The sequence below is a fragment of the Nicotiana tabacum genome, chromosome 1 (assembly GCF_000715075.1).
Source record: "Nicotiana tabacum cultivar K326 chromosome 1, ASM71507v2, whole genome shotgun sequence".
In the NCBI taxonomy this organism is placed as follows: domain Eukaryota; kingdom Viridiplantae; phylum Streptophyta; class Magnoliopsida; order Solanales; family Solanaceae; genus Nicotiana; species Nicotiana tabacum.
The window spans coordinates 17,505,502-17,522,479 of NC_134080.1; the positions used below are offsets into that span (position 1 = coordinate 17,505,502).

At 39.3% G+C, this 16,978-nt stretch overlaps 1 pseudogene; it reads right to left on the minus strand.

Moving 5' to 3' along the window:
- Positions 1 to 6,748: 6,748 nt before the first annotated feature.
- Positions 6,749 to 14,839, minus strand: LOC142162006 (pentatricopeptide repeat-containing protein At3g51320-like; annotated as a pseudogene).
- Between the last annotated feature and the right edge of the window lie 2,139 nt (positions 14,840 to 16,978).

Genomic DNA, 16,978 nt, shown 5'->3' on the forward strand with positions numbered 1-16,978 from the left:
AACTGATATATGGTATAGTTCCCAATACAATATAAGGGATATAATATTATTATTAGGAATGCGCTGACTTTTGAATAAGTAATTCTTCAAAATAGGATGGTTCATCACCCTTTAGTTTGGACTTTTTTTTTTTTCCAGAGGCGAACCTATGTACAGAGAAGAGGGGTCACTAGACCCCGCTCACCTTGGCAACAATTCTAGATATATATGTACATATATTGAAAAGTTGAAAAGTCTGATGGGACACTAGTTGAGTAGTTCGATCATGTGCCCTGCCACCTTTAAATCCTAGGTCCGCCTCTATTTTTTCTCTCATAGGAAATCAGAAAAGACTAACATATTTGATCATATGGTACGAAACAAGCAAGATGCTTACGTGATTTGGTTTTTCAGAAGAGTTTAGGTACTATATATTGACAGTGGAGGAAAAAAAAACAGTTTCAAATGTAACCATCTTACACTTTGAATACACAATGGGAACAACTGACTATAATATGTTGCTAATTCTTCAGAATCTCGTAGTTATGCACACCACATGGACAGCTATGGAAATCTGCTTTATTTTGACCTTTCAATATTAATACCAAATTTTAACATTGTGAACCTTTACTGTCAAAGGATGTGGTGTAGTGGATAAAACTGCTCTTCCCTTAATCAGAGGCTCCAAGTTCGAGCCCTAAGCATAAAAAAATCCTTGGTAGGGAGCATTTCCTCCCGAATGGGGCCCTATGCCGCACGAATCCGGATATAGTCTGATACCGAACACCGAATGGGGAAAAGTGATGTCATTGTCCTCTACTCACTTCCCTTTCTCTGTCATGTATGTAGCTAATTAGATTCTTCAACGGTTTTGTTGCCTCTTCTGATGTTGCTTTGTGTTTGGCAGGATGTTCTTATTCTTGTGCATTTATTGATAGTAGACCTAACTAGGGCGGGTAAATGGGTTGGTTGGGCTGAATTTGCGCGGGTTAATGTGAGTTAGGTCAATAAATGAGTGGGCTAAACAATGGATCATAACCCAACTCGCCCAACTTAACCCATGTTTTAGAACCATGCTGATTTTGCATAAAAACGTCTTTTACCTTAAAATGTGTAAGTTGAAAAAATTTGGGGGTGGGGTGGATGGGTGATGCAGAAAAATGAAAAAAAGCAGGAAATAGAAAATTAAAAATAATTTTTTTTTGTTTTGAAATGCAAAAAAAAAAAAAGTAAAATTTTTTTTTTGAAGGGAGGGGTGTTTTGCGGGCGGGGGATGGGGTGAGTGGTGCAGAAAAAAAACAAAAAATTGAAATATAAAAAAAAAGTAAAATCTTTTTTAGGGGAGGGGGTTTTGCGGGGGTGATGCAGAAAATTGAAAATACAAAAAAAAAAAAATTTTGAGGGGAGTGGGGGTGGGGGGAGGTTGGTGGTGCATAAAAAAAAACAGAAACTGAAAATACAAAAAAAAAAAGTAAAAAATTTCTTTTTGAGGGGGGTGGGGGCAGGGTCGGTGGATGGTGCAGAAAAACAAAAGAACATAAAATTAAAAATACAAAAAAAAGTAAAATTGGGCAACTAAATAAATTTCTATATAAGTTGGGTTGAGATATCTTTTGTTTTGAGTGAGTTTCATGAGTTGTATTTGATATGCTTAATGAGTCAGAATGAGCTGTAAAATATAATGGGTTAACTTGGGTTTAGCCCAAATTAACCCATGAGCTAAAATGTTTGTAACCCAATCCATTAATCTCTGAACGGGTTAGATGGGTTTGAGCTCAAATTGTCACCCCTAGACCTAACGTATTGCACAGTCACTATAGCCTATAGGTATGAACTTATCATCAGTCAAAACATAAAAGAAAACTATTTAATTTAGTAATAGACATTAAACTAAAGGACTGTTGTGTTATAATTAGTGCTAATAGTTTCATTTCCTTTGTTTTTTTTTTATATAAGTTTACTGCAAAAAGATCCATATATTTTGAAAATACTGATCAAGGGCATTTCCTCATATTGTAAATCACGAGTTCCACTCTGGGACGAAAATGAAGTACAATTTTGGTCTAAGAAATTCTCATTGGACCAAGAAGCTTTTGTTGATAATGTAAACATATATGCCTTTTGACTTTATTAAGGATATTTCACAATATTATAATCAGAGACTTTGCCGTTGCTTTGTCAATACGAAAACAAAGTGCAAAATCTAATCGAATTGCCTTCAACTTGGCTCTAATTATTGTGCATTATCCATTACGACCAACCTTTATCAAATAGATAATAAGCCAAAGCTCATGAGAATTGAGAAGCATTATAAAATAAGATTTAATTGCTACACTATTTCGTTTTGTCATATAATCATACATGGTTAGAAAAATAAATCAATCAAATATCCTATTGTTTGATGCCATGTTGAAGTTTGGTTGTGTTATGACTATTATTCGAGTGCCTAAGTGTTCAATTAAGAGAAATTTTCATAAAGCACTATCTTTTAGTAGTAATTAACCATTTATAGATACCATTTGCTATATTACAGATTATAGATACCTTTTATGTGGTTATAAAATGTATTTGATGTATTTAAGCTATTGTATTCATGAATACAGTAGCAAAAAAAGGCGTGAATCAGGGAAGTCCAACTAATCAGTTGATGTATTCGAGTGTATTCATGGAATGAAACATGGGATTACAGCTGAACAGATTATTGTATTCGACTGTATTCACGGCGTGAAATAGGAGATTACACTATTTTTAAAACGGAAAGTGAATCAATTAACATAATAGACTCCTAATATAACTCAACAAACTCAATTATAACACACTTTCTCAACCGAAAAATACTCCAAAAACATAGCAATCTTCAGAGAAATTATATAATACATCTGAATACATAAATTATATTAATTAAAAAAACTTATGAATACATTCATGGCATATAGAGAGATAGTGAATACAATGAAATACATGGAATACAACAAGATACATTGAATTTCAATGAAAAAAAGACAATGAATATAATGAAATACATGAAAATACATTGAAATGTATTAACAGAAAATCAAGTTGCTTAGCCCCAAACTCATTCGTCTTTGTTCAAGAACAAACCCTAATTTCCAGCAAATCCGCCGTTCACCGAAAGCCGGTAGTGAAAACGCGTCGTCTTCGTGGAAATTTCACTCTGAGTTGTTTGGCAAGATGACTTCTTCCAATTCTGGTGAGATCATGCTTAACGAACTGCTGCTATATTTAATTGCACAATCTCCCGCCTTCTTTGCCACTCCGCCGCCACCGGAATTACTTTTTTTTGGTGTCTTTGGAATATGGTTCTGTATTATTGTAGTCCCACTGATCAGCCCATGAATTCTCGTATGCACTTTTTCTTTCTTTGATCAAATATGAAAATTTTGGAAAAAAGAAAGAGTAATTAGAAGAAGAGGTCCACGAAACTTTGGGAGAAAAGAGAGTTGATATTAGAGGAAGAGGTCCACTAAACTTTGGGAGAATGAGATGTATCAAAGTAGAGAGAGAAAGAAAAAATGTAACTGATTAGCAGATTTAGTGGTTTAGGGCTAGGAGGAAACCAAAATGAAATATTTTGCTATAAACCTTAAAAGGTATCTATAGAATATAATTTTTTTAAATGATATTTATTTAAAATAAATAAGGTGTTAACCTTTGCTATATGAGGTAAAAATGCCTCCAAACAAAGCCTTTTGTCCTCTCATGGGCACCTCTTTGAAAATTTACTATAATATTGTTTCTGGCTTTATCCAATGGCCTAAGAATTCATCATTTAACATAAGTCGTCGACTAGCTAAGTTACAAAGAAGGCCTTTTTTGTATTATGATACTCTCACCAAGGCCAAGATACATTATTGTTTTATTTTTGTATTTTTAAGTAAACATCATTTATTTCCCTCAGAAAAAGACATTATTTTTCTAATAAAACACCACATACCCATTTTCAAATGATATTCTTTTTTGTCTTAATTAACATAAATACTTACAATTTTAGGGTTAAAGACGGCTATGTCTATGCAAGCAACACTTTGTTTATTTACTCCCTAGTCGTTGTTACCTAACAGGAAGCGATGAGTTCGTGACGGATAATACAACTCTTTTTTGCAAAAGATAAAATGTTTTAGTCATCATTAATAACTATGATTTTAAAAGACACTTGAGCAACTTTTTATGTCCCTGCCGGCCTGCCCATGTTAATAGTGAAAAGAAATATAAATTTTCTTTTACAGCATTTCTATTAATAGAAGAATTAACCTAAATAGCTGCTCACCCAACCGCTTAAATAAAAAATCACTGGTAAATATATAATATATGTATAATCCATGTATAGTATGTATATCACCGTAAAGAATCAGTATAAAATCTTTGTGTACCAATAAGAAATATAGACAGTGAATCTGACTGGCTATTTTTGTAAAGATCTCTTACTACTATTATGGGCCCAACATGATCAACAAACTCTGTTGGTTATGTTCAGAAATGACCTTGAAAGGAGCTGATGTTGACCATTTAACCTTTGGGACAGGTCATCTGACCGATGGGCAAAACTTGTTTATGGCTTGTTGACCTATAGCAAAGGCCAAAAGTTAAATACCACCCTTTATGGTGTCATGTTTCTACCATTTTTTGCTCTATTAGGGGCCAACATGAAACATCAAATACAGCTATCATTGATTATTACATAATGATTACAGAAAAAGATTTGTTTGTGCTTCCTATGAAATGCAGTAACAAAACAATCTTTTTTCCTTACTAAAGCAAGTTTAAAAATACTTCGACAGAAAGATATAACAAGGAATAAGAACATAAGTATACTATCATTTTCAAGAATTAGGATATATACATCAACTAGAGGGAAATAATTATGAACTCAAGCAAGAGACCGGCTAACTGGGGAAAAAAGTTTTTTACGGTCCATTCAAACCTAAAGATTAATTTGAAATTCTTGCAGATCAACTCATTCTCTTTTCTTTCAAAATAGAATGTACCAAAACTGCAATATCGAAGCTAATATTTCCAACTCCTTTTTATATTTGAGACCAACTTAAGGCATGAACAAGTTAAGAGCAATGGAGATAAAAAGTATATCATAAATCATTTGAAAACATTAATATATGTAGTAATTGAAGAGAAAACATCTCTGGGTGAATCATCCTTTCTAAGCTTAAGTTGGAACTTGGAACCTAAAGTTTTTCTTTTGGTTTCCCATCGGGTGTCCGGTACTCGCATTGGAGCCCGATTATATCCGGATTCGCGCGGCGTAGGGCTATGTTGCTCGGACTCTCCGAAAATGTCGCCGGGTGCGTGTCAGATTCTCCAAAAGTAGTGCATGTTTGGAGGATCCGACACGGGTGCAACAACATTTTGGAAAGTCCGAGCAATATAGGCGTATGGCCCCATTTGGGGGGAAGCGCTCCCTACCAAGGATTTTTCTATACCCAAGGCTCGAACCCCATACCTCTGGTTAAGGGAAGAGCAGTCTCATCCCCTGCATCACATCCTTTGGTGGTAAGTTGGAACCTAAAGTGCTACTTCACTTCTTTCCTTAATCAATTTAAAGCTGGTTTTAGAGCAGAACAAATTAAAAACATAGCACTCATCCGAAGGTTACTCTACTACTAACCAACTTGTTATAATTTGATTTTTATATAAACACATAGAATCGTATTAAAAAAATTCACCTAAGTATCACGTCAACTATTTAAAGAGTCTGCCTTGAATCTATTGATTGACTAATGACAAAATGGGCTTTATCCTTCAATAATTCTCTTAGCAGCGTCAACTAATGTTGCACGAATACTTTTTTTTCCGGGATAAGATACCGGTGTGGGTTTATCAAAACCTACGTATAGTTTTCCATAATCTAAGAAAGAATATAACTTCAACATTCAGACTTTAGAACCGATCTTAGTTGGGATGTTCTACGTCTTAATCATTTGTCTTAATTTTCTGGAGTTTATAGAGATTATTCCTTCCAATTTCTTGAACAAAAAAGCGATTGGGTAAATATCCCACTTCAAAAAGATGATTATGATAAATATATGAACATGTATCTCCTGCTTTCTAAGTTTCTCTCGTTGAGTTTCATCTGTGGAAGTTCTTTCGCACCTCGAACATAATGGTTAAACAGATAAACAAAACCATAAGTTGATGACATTCTGAATTTGCTGGAAAAAGAAAGACTGAACAAATTCTTCATGAATCACCTATCGAGAAGGAGATTCAATTATTAGTCAGGCAATTTTACAAACTCCTCAATCAAAATAAGAAAGCATGTTGACAATGTGCTCAGTTGATCTCTATTCTTTGTCTCCAAAAATCTTACTTATCATTTGTAAAAGGCTCTCCTTATAGATTAAAAAAAAATGGAATCTAATATCTAAAGGATTCGTAGTAGAAATGCAATTATGTGCAGAGGTTAGCTACAATTATTTATTTATTTACTTACTTATTTATTTTGATAATGATGGTGTCCAGGCTAGCTTGCGCGCACCTGACTAATTTTACCGAAAACCTGCTACCTCCCAGCAACACACTGATAACTTTGTTCCCAAAGCTTAGACAGATGAGAAGAACTAACCTAGTGTTTGTTGTCTCCACTGAAATTTAAACCTGAGACCTCATGGTTCTCCACCCACTTCATTGACCACTAGACTACTCTTGGGTGCTTTTCCTAGTAGAACTGCAATTACGTGCAGATGTTAGCTACAATTATATCATGTAGTAATATGAATACTAAAACAAAAACCGTCTATATGACACCAAAAGCTCCAGATTTTGGCATACCATTTCCTGGAGATGTAAAGGTCCATGTTTGTCCCTCTTTGTTAATGATGCCATATGCAATCTTCCTTTAATGTAAAGAATCATTTGTTCAGTAGCACTTTTAAGTTCCCAGCAATATAGTCTCAGAAGCAGGACAAACTTCGTGACCATATATCATATGATATTATGTGAAGTCATGCATCTAACTAAGGATTTTCCTTAAAAGCAAAGGCTATTCCACATGTAAAATAAAAGACGCAAATTACAGGAGGAGGCAACATCTGTGACACGATAAGATCAGATGAGACCAGCATCATGTGATTCTTAATTTAGCTTCCTTGATAATTTAACAATAGTAATAACGAAAATAATAGGGGCAAAATGATAATAAAACAAGAAGCTAATTGTACTGCATCGTCCTATTCAATCAAATCATGATGGGAATTTTCCCGCATGTTAGTATACAAAAGATGTCTCTAACTAGAATAACACAAAAGATCTACCTGCAATTTATGCCGCTATCATGTTGTGAACTAGAAGGGGAGCTTTGGTGTAAGTGGTAAAGTTGCTGCCATGTGACCAAACGGTCACAAGTTCAAGCCGTGGAAACAGCCTCTCGTAGAAATACAGGGTAAGGTTGCGTATTATAGACCCTTGTGGTTCGGCCCTTCCCCTGATCCTGCGCATAGCGGGAACTTAGTGCACCGGACTGCCCTTTTTATCATGTTGTGAACTAATTCCTTCAAGTCCTTTAAACTGCAATCTGGCACTTTTTCCATCCCCTCTTCTTCATCCTCTCCTTTGTTTGAGCTACTTCATCCCAACGACCGGCTGCAGCATTGAAGCAATAAATAATACCGAAAATTCTCGGGATCTTGTTCAATTAACTTATTCGAAATTTGTTCTCCTAAAATTACATCCCCTCTAAAACGAGCTGAGCCAAGCAATTCAGAGCACAATGAGGATTCCAGTGGCAAATTGCTCTCTATTGGAATGTTCTTTAGTATTTGTATTGCCTCTTGCATTAGACCAACATGTGCTAGAAGATTAGCCATGCACCAATAATGTACGAAATTGGGCTTCACACCAAACACATCACTCATGTCGCCAAAGTGTGTTCTTGCTTCTGTTAGCAGTCCTTCACGGGCACAAGCGCATAAGACACTAACAAAAGTGATTTCATCCCGATGCACACGATCCTCTTCAACTTGCTCCATGTTCTTAACACGATTTATTTCTGTATCTTCTAACCTGCTACTCACCAAGTCTGCATACAGATTAAGCCCATCTTTTGGGTTCCCATGAATGCAATATCCCAAAATCATTGCATTCCAGCATACTATGTTCTTGACCAACATCCTATCAAAAATTAGACGAGCAATTTCTGCTGTTCCGCATCTACTATACAAATGGATCAAAGTCGTACTAATAATCAAATTCAAATCTTTACATACCTTAATAAGAGACGCATGAACAGATTTTCCTTCGTTAAATCGAGATGACCGAGCACAAACAGTTATAAGAGCAATGACTATAGTTACATCATTGCCCTTCAATCCCCTCTCTGCCATTTCTCGAAACAACTTCAGGCACTTGCCAGGGTTATGAGAATCCAAGTATCCAGTCATCATGACGTTCCACCCAACTAAATTCCTCTTAGGCATTGCATCAAACAACTGTCGTCCAACAACTAAGTCACCCGCTTTCACATATCCATTCACAATGCTATTCCAGGACACAACATCTCTGTCAGCCATTTCATCAAACACCTGCTTAGCGAGACCAATAAACCCACAATAAGCATATTGTTACGCCGCGCCTTCCTGAGATTCCTTGGAAGGGCGACGTAAGGCTAAGCAACTGATGTTAGTGCAATTACTGTCCGCCAACTGAGGTCCCCTCCGTACGCTAGACGAGATTGTCAGTGCCCTACGAGAAAACCACGGTCAAGAGCAATTGAGAGAACAAAAATGAAAATTGAGAATGAAAGAAAGCTTGATTGCATTAATGAAAGCTATTACAGAAAGGCAACGTGATGTCGAGGGGGAGAGACACCAATACAGAGAATTGTTTGCTTGCTAGAAAGTTTTGAATGCTTGATCCCCTCTAATAGTGCTTAAGAAAAATAAACCAAAACTACAAGACTAGACTTGACTAAACTAGAAAAACATAATGGAAGTACATGAAATAAAACTACTCTATATTTACAATGAAAAGGACTTAGTTTTCTGCAAGGCAGAAACATGTCCGTTGTCAGCAGCATTGTCTTTGGCATCACAGTTTGCGCGCACGACGCTGTTGGTATCTGCCTGCGGCTGGGCGCTGGCGAGGGATATCGGTGGGGCGACAGAGGCACATGCGCGCTTGTCACTTGGCACAACCAAGACCACGGGGTCATCCGTGGCACTAGGCGTTGGGAGGCTTTCTAGGATGCCACGGGACGCGCCCAAGGGGTCATGGGGCATGGCTGGAAAGCGCCCATGACATTCTCCCCCACCTGAGTTGGCGACGTTCTCGGCACCTTACTTGCAAGATAATCATCAATTAGGCTCTTGTAGGCTTTGAGGTTTGTTCCCCTCTCCCAAGTATTCTCCTTTGCATCACAGCCCTGCCATTTCACCAAGAACTCTTGGTGATCTTTCCTTGAGGCATGAATCACTCTATCATCAAGGATAGCTTCAACACGCCTCTTCCCAGTTGAATTGGGGCCTCGAATACTGGGTATTATGATCTGGCTCCGTGAAGGATCCTTTGTGTCTTCTCGAAAAGGTTTCAGAAGGCTGACATAGAAGACAAGATGAATTTTCCACCAAGCTGGGGTATCCACCCGGTATGCAACTTTCGCAATGCATCTTTCAATGGACAAGGGTCCAATGTATTGTTGCAATAGGCGAGGGTCATGGACCCCCGCAAATAAGTACCGCTTTAGAATTTGACCATTACTTTGTCTCCTACTTGGTATTCAACAAAGCGGCAATTTTGATCAGCAAACCTCTTCATCCGCTTTTGGGCTTTGACGAGATAGCTCTGCACTGTCTCCAAATTTTGCTTCCATTCTTTTAAGAAGCTAGCAGCTCGAGGAGATTTTGACATATTTGGTGTATTCACAGTGTGTGGGAGTAGCGGTTGTTGTCTGGTAATAATTTCAAAAGCGCTTTTGTTTGTACTAGAGCTCTTTTGTGAATGGAAACACAGTTGAGCAACATCCAGAAGCTTCACCCAATTCTTCTGCGATCTGGTTACAAAGTGGTGGAGATATTCCTCTAACATACTATTAAACTGCTCCGTCTAGCCATCAGATTGCGGATGAAAACTTGAGCTGTGACTCAATTTTGACCCAAGACATTTAAAGAGTTGGGTCCACAAGTTGCTAGTGAAGTGTGAGTCGCGATTAACTATTTCTTTGGGCAGGCCCCAATATTTGACGACATGATAGAAGAAGAGTCAAGCTGTATCTTCTGTTAATATATATTGTGGGGCTGCTATAAAGGTAGCATATTGGAAAACCGATTCACCACAACCAAGATAGTTGTGAGATCTCCGACCTTGGGCAATCCGATGATGAAATCCAGGGAAACGCTTTCCTAAGGTCTCTTTGGGACAACTAATGGTTCCAAGAGTCCCGCTTGTGTCAAGCGGTCCGACTTGTCCTTTTGGAATACTAGACAAGTCTTCACATACTGAGCAACGCCATCAGCCATTTGAGGCCAATAATATGCACGACGAAGTAATGCCATGGTGTGTTCTTTACCGGGATGGCCGACCCACAGAGTATCATGACATTCCGCTAGAAGAGTCCTTCGCAGATCTCCTTCTTTAAGAACATAAAGTCGGTTCCCTTTCACTTTCAAAAAACCATCTACCATGTAGAATTGGTGAGTCTTGCCCTGTCCTACCAAATCAACCAAATACTGTGCAGTAGGATCATTGATGAGTAGATCCTGTATCTGGTCCTTGATGGAGGTGGCTACTTTGCTCCCCCTTAGGGTGGCGAGCAGGCACACCGATGGCAGATCAACTCTCCAACTGAGCGCATCAACAACGTAATTGGTCTTCTAACTTCGGTACTCCAGGTTGAAGTGGAATTCAGCTAGGAGTTCCTGCCACCTGGCTTGTCGACCATTTAGCTTCGGCTGGGTCAAGAAATGGTTAACAACTGTGTTGTCTGTCTTGACCACGAATGGGTCCCCAGCAGATAGTGCCTCCAAAGGCGCAAGCAGTGGACGACAGCCAATAATTCTTTCTCATGGGCGGCATAGCGCCGCTCTGGATCCTTCAGCTTCTGGCTTTCGTACGCTACAAGATGCCCTTATTGTAGCAAGATTCCGTCGAGGGCTGCATCCGTTTGTGCCTCGAATGGCTTGGCCAAATCAGGGAGGGCCAAGACGGGGCTACTAGACATAGTCACTTTTAATGCGCTGAAGGTATCCGCTCGCCTGGGTCCCCAATCCCAGGGCGTGACCTTCTAGAGGAGTTCTTTCAATGGCATTGCGATGAGGGAATAGTTTTTCACAAATCGCCGGTAGAAATTGCATAGGCCAAGGAACAGCCTCAAGTCGTGGATATCCTTAGGCGGCGACCAATCTGTGATTGCCTGAATCTTTTGTTGGTCCATCTTGATCCGTCCTTCCTAGATGACATGTCCGAGGAAGTCAATTTGCTTTTTAGCAAAAGAGCACTTGGATAGCTTCGTATATAGTTCATGCTCCCGCAATCGAGCTAGGACCTTCCGCAAGTGCACCAGGTGTTCTTCCAATGTTTGGATTTATACCACAATGTCATCCAAGTAGACCACCATGAATTCGTCAATTTACTCTCGGAAGACTTGGTTCATCAGGGTGCAAAATGTAGTTGGGGCGTTAGTCAAGCCGAACAACATAATCAGGAAGCTATACGACCCATATCTTGTCACACAGGTTGTCTTGTGTTCATCACCCTCTGCAATACGAACATGCCAAAAACCTGTCTTCAAGTTTATCTTGGTGAACACCGTCACACCACCTAGTCTATCGAACAAGTCTGCCATTAGCAGAATAGGGTACTTGCTCTTCACTATGAATTTGTTTAGAGCCCGATATTCCACACAGAGTCGCAGGATGCCATCATGTTTCTTTTAGAATAGAATAGGGGACCCATATGGGGACTTGGAGGGCACAATGATCCCTGTATCTAGCATTTCCATCAATTGTCTCTGAAGCTCGGTGAGTTCGGGTTGTGACATTCTGTAAGGAACCCGGGCGGGTGGCTTCGCGCCTGGTGCCAACTCAATTTCATGGTCCATAGTGCGCCTAGGCGGGAGTCGCTTTGGCATGTCTTATGGCATGACATCTTCAAACTCCAGTAGTAGCTCCTTCACGGGTTCAGGAATAGGACCCGAGGAGCGTTCTATATCTTCAATGCAGAGGGTTGCCAGGAATGTAGGTTCATGTCTTTTGACCCCCTTCTTCAACTGCAAGACCGAGATGTTCTCAATGACCCTCTTCATGGGCATGCACGGGATAATGCAGGCTTGGCCCCATTTGTTCCCATCATCAGTAGCAGGTCTGCATATGGTACGGGCATGGTGTTGGTTTACCTTAGGAATTCCAACCCAACTATCAACTCGAAGTCATCTATGATCACCACTCGTAGGTTGAATTTTCCTTCGTAAGGGCCAAGCTTTACCGGTACCTCTTTGGCTATTCCACCCACTGGCTGAGGAGGTGAGTTGATAGCCTTGACGCGACCTCTACCTTTTCCCATAACTAGACCAAGGCACTCCACCTGAGTCGAGGCTAAGTAGTTGTGGGTAGCACCTGTATCTATCATCGCTCGAATGGGCTTGCCATTCACCTTCATCTCGACGAACATTAAGGTCCTCTCTTGTTTAAGAGGAGTCCCCTCATCCACCTTCTTTTTCCCTTTCTTGTTGATTGGACATGGGCCCTTCTTCTTACGGATATCAGCACTGGTCTCCGCTAATGCCTCAGAAATAGAGCCAACAATTGCATTGAAGGCACTTACTGGTTTAGTCTGGTCCGCATCATCTGAGTCGTCATCAGTCCCATCATCAAAAGCTTGATGGGCGTTCATCTGTGCATGTGGGCATTCATTTTTCCAATATGGTCCGCCGTAATGACAACATCCTAAAGGAGGCTTTCTCCCCCGGTCATTGTTGCTTGACGCAACAATATTGCTGCCTAAGGAGGGAGCCTTAGATTTGGTTGTACTCCAATCTCCCCCACTTCTGCTAGGGCCACCATTGCTAGGTTGGCCCCTTTTAAATCCCACTCGGGCAGGCGGATGAGGCCTATCCTTCCGAGCTTCCACTTAATAGTCCCCAAGGCATTCAACTGCTTGGATTGCCTTGGGTAGGGTATCTACCCTTTGTCTTTGCAGTTCCATATGGGCATACGGTTTCAACCCTTCCAGGAAGGTGAAGAGCTTGTCTTTGTCACTCATGTCACGTATGTTTAGCATGAGTGCGGAGAATTCTTGCACATAGTCCCGCACTGATTTGGTCTGGTAGAGCTCCCATAGCTTTCTCCTTGCATTGTATTCAATATTTTTGGGGAAGAACTGTAGGCGTATGACTGACTTCAGCTCTACCCATGTCTCGAGAGCATCTTCACCGGCCCTGATGTCTTCGTACTTCACCCGCCACCAGAGTTTAGGCTAAATCCTCAGCACGTGGCTGCCATTTTGGCTGCCTCTGTGGCTGCCATTTGCCGGTCTCCCTCGGAGTCACGACTGATGTTTTCTATGTCAACTTCGGCCGGGAGCACTCTACAGTCCAGGTCGTCCAAACTTTGCACTAGGCTGGTTCTTAGTTCAGGCACCATATCCACGATCGGCCGTAATCCGTCAACCGTCTGTTCAAGGGACGCAATGCGGTCCCTATGATTCACCATGGTCAGAAATAGTGGTAATGGCAATGCGTTCCCTCGTCCGATGTCGAGCCTAGGCTCTGATACCAACTGTTACGCGACACCTTCCTAAGATTCCTTGGAAGGTCAACGTAAGACTAAGCAACTGATGTCAGTGCAGTTATTATCTGCTAACTGAGGTCCCCTCCGTACGCTAGACAAGATTGTCAGTGCCGTACGGAAAAACCAATGTCAATTCCATTTGAGAGAATAGAAATAAGAATTGAGAATGAAAGAAAGCTTGATTGCATTAATGAAAGCTATTATAGAAAGGCAACGCGGTGTCGAGGGAGAGAGACATCGGTGCAGAGAATTGTTTTCTTGCTAGAATATTTTGAATGCTTGATCCCCCCTAATAGTGCTTAAAAAAATAAAACAAAGCTACAAGACTAGACTTGACTAAGCTAGAAAAACATAATGGAAGTACATACAATAAAACTACTCTATATTTACAATGAAAAGGACTTAGTTTTCTACAAGGCAGAAATATGTCCGTTGTTAGCAGCATTGTCTTTGGCAACATGGTCTACGCGCGCGGCATTGTCTAAGTGTGCAGCGCTGTTGGCATATGCCTGCGGCTGGGCACTGGCGAGGGATATCGGTGGGGCGACAGAGGCACATGCACGCTTGTCACTTGGCGCAGCCAAGACCACGGGGTCGTCCATGGCAATAGGCGTTGAGAGGCTTGCTAGGACGCCACGGGGAGCGCCCAAGGGGTCATGGGGCATGGCTGGAAAGCCGCCCATGACAATATGCACCAGAGAATTCTGAACCTGCAAAACCCCATTAACTCCATTTTTCACAGATTGGCCATGACTCTTCTGGCCCAACTCCAAACGACCTATACCCGTATTTGCATAAGCGCTCATAAGGGGTGGAAAAGTAAAGCTATTAAGAGAAAAATAACCGTATTTTAGCCTTTCGAAATAGAATAACACAGCATTATGTGACACAGAACTGCAAGCATAGGACTTTATAACAGTATTAACAGAAAATGTATCAAGAAAGTCAATGTATTTAAATACCAACACAGTATAATTGATATCACAATAATGAGAGCAGAGCTTTAAAAGTCTGCAAGACAATGATGGGTTTTGGACTTGTAAAAGACCACTGATTATCAAACGAGCTTGAATTTGAAAGAGATGCGCCAAGCTTTGACAAGAGTCCATAAAATTCAAAATTTGGTCATATACAGAAAGGGATTGGATTGCTCACAAGTTAAATTTGAAAATGGGGATGATCTAGAGGCGAAGGGATAAGGTGTTTTACATCTTCTAATGGAGATTCCTGCCATTGAAAATGGAAAGGAAAGTATGTAGTGTGTTTTTTTTTGAGGGGGTGGTGGGGTGGGGGTGGGTGCCATATCTAAATAATATAAGATTAAACAAAAGGATGCAAATAAAATTACTAATGCTACAATCAGTCCCCTTAACTTCAGGAGAAGAGATGCCTCCTCACAAAGGGTTTCTAGGTGATCAGACTCGAGCAACTAGTTATTAAAAAACTAGGTCTTTATAAAATTGAAGACTATATATGGAGGCTGATGCTTGTCCAATGCCGGAAGATAGGAATATAAGTAGGCCCTTATCTAAGTGCCATTCTTCTATTTTATTTCTAAATTTATCTTTCAGTAGGAGCTTAATACACTCTTTTCAATATTGAGATTAAAAGAACTTTCCTGTAGTTTTCACTTTTGAAAATAAAAAAAATGCCAAAATTTTCTCACTAATCAAGCTATTATCTTCTAAACATTGAATTACTCAGTCTGTGTTAGCAAATGAATCGAACTGTTTGTTGTCGCACCCCTTTTCTACCCCCGAGAGAATAAGATATGTGTTAAGGATTGTGGGTTAAAGAGTTTTTTCAATTAAAGTGACCATTTTGAAATAGGGATTATTTTATTGTTTAGAGTCGTCACTTGGAATTGGTTTTCGGTGTTCCAAGTCACCTTTTATTTGAATCCCTAGTCAAAGGAAAGTTGACTCTATTTTTATCGGTCCGCGAAAATAATGTTCGGGTAAGGAATTCTATTCACCGTGAAGAAGGTGTAAGGCATTCCCCGAGTCCCGTAGTTCTAGCACGGTCGCTTTATTGACTAAAATTGGCTTGAATTAATTTTTGGATAAAATTATGCTTTATTTGATTTTTCATGTTTGCTTATGTCCACTTTTATTGTTGATTATTTAGAATTATTACAAAAAATAATTTGGATAAATTATGTTGTCATAACCACGCTATGCAAGCGAATGCGCGATCGAATAACAACATTGATTAACTATCATAATTGCGCCTCGCAAGCGAATCCGAAATTACGACAATCAATTATTTGTAGTACTTTTGAGAAATTTGAAAAAAATTAATTCTTGAAAATTATTAGTCAACTCTCGCGCTACGCAAGCGAATTCACAATTTCAGCAAAGGATTAACTAAATTAAAAATTAACTAAAACTAATAGGTATGGTATGAGATTATTAAATTATTTTATTGAGTATTAAACATCACGATACGCATGCGATTCTATGAATGAAAAAGTTAAAGTGCGCCTAACATTTGCCTACCAATGATTATTAGACTATTGAATTAAGTAAGCGTTGCTAGTGAGAAAAGAAAATGCTGATTTTAATTATTGCAAAAAAAACATGGCCAGCACTTGAAATTACTTGGCAGTTGACCGTCTTGAAAGGATATGGGCCAACTTAGTCAAATTATTGGGCCTCGCAAGGTTTCAGTTTGTTGGCCCAGAAATTAATTGTTCTTGAATTAATCCCCGTGGCCCAAATATGTTCGGATGGATTAATCACTGGCCCATGTCCTTTATTCAATTTCTTTAAAAATTACTTGGCTCCTAATTAGTTCACAGATTTATGCCTACATATAACAATGGCTGGAAAGTACAATAATAACATAAACACTTAATCATAAAAAAGGAAAAATAAAAGAAACTACACATGAGATGAACTTTCTTTGCAATATTATCACATTATCGCATCTTAAACTACTTTAGCATGGAGTACCCCATTTTAGTTATATAACCTAGCAACATAAGTGAATCTTCCATATTCCAGTTGTTTATGGTCTCAACTATTAAAAAAAAGAGTGAAAAGTGGCTAGACTTTTAAAGAGAATCCACGATAATAGAAAATATATTTATTAAAATGGTAGAGTAGTAAGAAATAGACTTTTTAAGAGCAACTATTTTCTTGCTAACTTCAGATCTTAAATCTTGGAAACAAAGATGGATTCTTTTCAAAATTCTACATCTACAACCTACCTGTTAAACAGGAAGACCAATAAGATTTTGCTAATAA